General features: G+C 31.2%; 1 pseudogene; it reads left to right on the top strand.

Annotated features, from left to right (window-relative positions):
- The first annotated feature begins 1,684 nt into the window (after positions 1-1,684).
- LOC128169444 (uncharacterized) lies at positions 1,685-3,090 on the top strand (annotated as a pseudogene).
- The last annotated feature ends 1,431 nt before the right edge of the window (positions 3,091-4,521 follow it).

A 4,521-nucleotide genomic window follows, 5' to 3' on the forward strand; every position in this document is an offset into this window, starting at 1 on the left:
TCACTGTAAGTAATTGAGACACAAAGCTTTCATGAATGATAGACATTTGATTGATGATATGTTTAGCGGGTTTTATTTTGTCAACTGTCACTTCCGGTTTTCACAGGAAGGATTCAAATAAATCATATTGTTAACAAGTTTAACTGGATTTCTTGGGTGTTTCATTTGGCCTGATAAACAGTGATGTTCGCTAAGGAAATGTACGAAAAATAACAGTTTTATTATTAAGAGGCAGTCTACGATAGAACCATGCAAAATCAAAATTTTATAATGAAGGGTGAAGATTAATTTTCATAGTTTATCTGAATATATCTAAAGTATATTGTCTATTTTATCAAATTTTCATGGTTAAATTTATCTGCACCACCGAAATCCCCCAGATAAGACCATTTCTATTTTTAGCTCATTATTCATGATAAATTTCATGCATGAATAAGGCTAATTTCAGATAGTCATTTAAGTATTAAATAGAGTTTAATCATACCTAGAGTCAGATTCACATAACATCTGATACAAATACCTTTGATTTGGTGCACAAATATTTTTTAATTCATTCTTTGATTTTAAGCTAGATGATCAAATATTATAATAAGATAGGTAATGTCCAAAATCCACAACTTCTCATAGCAGGATATAAAACCCCAAGAAACGTTTTAAATTTAGAAATTCTTGGTTAAAAAAATAGCATTATCCATAAAGAAATATAACTGAATGGGAATTTGGTTGCAAATAAATATTAAGCTTATTTTCCGGTGTTTAAATTCCCAATTTTTAGAGATTAAATTATCTCCCTTTGTGGAACTCTCGTGTAAAGAAGATAAAGAAGAATGATTGGAGAAAGCAGATGTCAACAAGATGGATGGTTTGAAATGTAGTTTTGGTGAAAATTGTAAAGAGAAAGCAGATTATATACTTCAAGACTGTAAGAAAGAGACTTTGGCACACTTAAGATTTTTTAAATGTACCTCTGAGTCAGATTTTGCACACATACCAGAACCATTGTTAATTCTTAACCGTGCTGGTGTGCATGGGCTGAGGCTGTCAAAGTTCAGCGGACGTATATGTACTAAACACAGGCAAAAATTTGGGATTCAATGGAAAAGAAAAAGGAGAACATGCTGTCATCCACTACATGACAAATCTCAATCTGGCACAGTCGCGAGGGGTATTACATTCATTCAAAGCCGAGAGATATGGATGAAGCTGAGCACACATGTTCCCACTGGTTCTGGTAAGAAAACCCTCGCCTTTACGTAAACGGTAATGGCATATTTCTTAACATACCAAAAATATTTATATAACAGTCCAATTATGTGTACCAGTAAATATTGCTAGGACCTACTACATGTATCAATACATATCAATCATGTCAATATCTAATCAGTTTAAAACTACCCCCCCCCTCCCCCATTTGATTAGATATCTATGCCATTCTATGGAAAAGATGTATATGCACAGTACATTTTTTATAGTGTTAAAGTGTTTTAAATTTGAAATTTACTTGTTGAAATAATCACACATATTTGAAAACAGTTTTTTTTATTCAAGGAATGAATAACTGCTGTTTTAAACCCATGCTTGATCTCAATTTTCTTATCTGTTGTCATTGATAAATTATTGTTTTGAAAATGAACAAAAACTCTGTTAAAGAACAGCAAATGAACCAATGTTTTAAGGGAAATTAATGCATCGATACATTAGAATAATGTTTGGAATTTTACCATTAATAGATGTATCGAGAAGCATAAACACTGTTTCAAGAATAATGCAGATATGAAGGAGGAGTTGAAAGGTGTGTTTCTTACATTGATTGACTGAATTATTATGATGTATTCAACTCATAAAACTTTGTTGCACATTATATATGAAACAGAAAATATAAATACAAAGGGGTTGAGGAGTACTACATGTAAAAACAAATGTTGTCTGATATTTTCATACCAAAGATATTGAAGGGGGGGGGGGGTATGCCAGACCTGCTTCTCTCACTGAAGTATTTAAGAGAATAACACAGATTGACACATAAAAAGGTTTATAAAATCAATGGGTATTTCAAAGGGTTAATGTTTTTTTATCATTAAGATAGCTCTTAGTTTGTATTCATGCTGAAAACTTGTTTAGCTGGACAACATTAGAATAACTGATAATAACAATATCTTTTGGATCAAAATCTCTAATCATCTACACTTTGTATTTAGTTATATCATAATATATGTCAATAGAGTTCAACTAATCAACACTTGGGATATCCAATTGATATTTGTATATGTACATTAGATATTGTGTATGAAAATCAGAAATAAGATTTATATAGATTACATATACTGTTATATTAGATTATATTATATATACTACATGTACTTTTTTGTAGAAATATGCTGTTTATTAGAGAGAACTACAGATTCTGAAGCAATGGATGCTGATGGATCTTTTTCTCATCCTCAAGAGGTATAACATAGAATTTTTTTTTATATTTTACAATTTAATAGAATCATTTGTATTGTCTAGTGTTGTGGCTGTTTTGTTGCTGATCATCATTTTGAATGAATAATACATTTTTTTTGTTCTTTCAGAGGACCAAGAGAGTGAAAGGCAACTGTTTGTGCCTGAAGACAGTATGGAAATATCAGGTAAGGTGATATCAAGTGCATAATGCTCTGTTATATATTTTATTTCATATATTATAATATATCACATACCTGAAAAATATTTCTTATTTGGTGAAGGAGGGAGGGGTTGGGGGGGGGTGATCCCAACCCATTTAGAAAAAAAACATTGTGTATCATGTTCACATGCAACATGTACAGGTGTAGCTGTGCAGTTATGAATTACATGTTGAATATAAATCTCAAGATTTCAATACAAAGACCTATCACAAATTGGTCCTTGTGAAGTATGACTTGTACAAACTGAAAAGACAAAGTTTAATTTGCTATTTTGGATATATACATACAGATTTCAATTTTATTTTTAGACACGGATAGAAGAATTGATGCTCCAGAAATTACCAAAAGCGATAGTGCACCATGCTCTCAGACAACAGATTCGGGTACGACAAATACATGTGCCCCTCGGATAAAAATATTCTGATTATATGAAGTTAAAATTATATTAATTCCCAGAAAGCAATATTGTGAATTTTTAAGAACCACTGTGTCTGCAAGCTTTCTCATATACAGAAGTGTATTAGCAAGTAAATCTTGCACTCATTATCTTTCAATTGAGAACCCTTTGCCTGATAAATATAAAACTTTGTGCAGCGATTGATTCTGATGACTACAGTTACAGTCCATTAAGCGTTATACGTTTCCACTTGAATAGTTAGCGAACTCTAAATGGAATTCGCAATGAGCGAATGCAAAATGCAATTGAAGCAAAAGCACAAAGTGAACGGTGAACTCATGATGAATTTTATGTAAACGATTTATTCGGAGTGCCTTGGGAGCTTTAACTCTTACATTGTATTTCATTAATTAGGATGAAAAATAACAAATAAGAAATACAGCACCTAGTCATTCACTGTTAACTTACACTGTTAAAAAAAAAAGAAGAAAAACATGCAATGTTATTATGGTATTCTTTAAGTCATGAAAAAAACAAAAATCAAAAACAAAACATAAAAAAAACCTTTTTTGAATTTACGAACTTGCGCAAGATTGTGTACTTTAAATTCTACAAATTAAATGATGATTCAAATGACTTTTCTGATGAAAAATGTAAGTTTCCTTCCACCATTATATCACACCCTCTTTCCTCATTTTCATATCCCAGTGTACTTTTTAACATTGCTGTATATTACTTATATTTACGTTTGAAAAAGACAAATCATTCAGAACTGTTAAAATTATCGAGATTTTATGTTTATCCAAGCGACAAGAGATAAGCGCATGCTATGATCATTGTGACATCACCAAAAAGTTCATACAGAATTGAATGTTTCAAATGTGTGTGTGTGTGTGTGTGTGTGTATATATATATATATATATATATATATATATATATATATATATATATATATATATATATATATATATATATATATATATATATATATGCGTGTATCCAACAGCTGGGTTTAGTGTAATACTTTGAATAAATATATTTGAAGGAATATACCGGTATATATATAATATTCATTGTTATATTTATTTTTAGATTTTGATCTTCTGTCATCTCAGAAAACTGTGGGGTCTGATTGGTCCAAAGATGAAAGATCACAGCGTGAAATCTTTAATGAAGCTATGGAATTAATGTCAGATGGAAAGTACTCCCCTTTAAAATCACAGCCATCAATGAATCTTGATCAACTTCAGTATTCAACGAGAATGTACTACATACGTCAAGCTCGTACTGCCTTCCAATATGTTTGTGAAAGCATTGCACCATCCTAGGGCTCCCTCTTGATGAAGGATGTCTTGGAAAGCATAAAACCTAAAGATCAGGAACCCAGACCTAAAGATCCCCTCACAGAGACTGTTATAGAAGCTTACCGAAAAGCTGAAGATTACACAACTAAGATAC

The sequence above is a fragment of the Crassostrea angulata genome, unplaced genomic scaffold (assembly GCF_025612915.1).
Source record: "Crassostrea angulata isolate pt1a10 unplaced genomic scaffold, ASM2561291v2 HiC_scaffold_133, whole genome shotgun sequence".
NCBI lineage: Eukaryota > Metazoa > Mollusca > Bivalvia > Ostreida > Ostreidae > Magallana > Magallana angulata.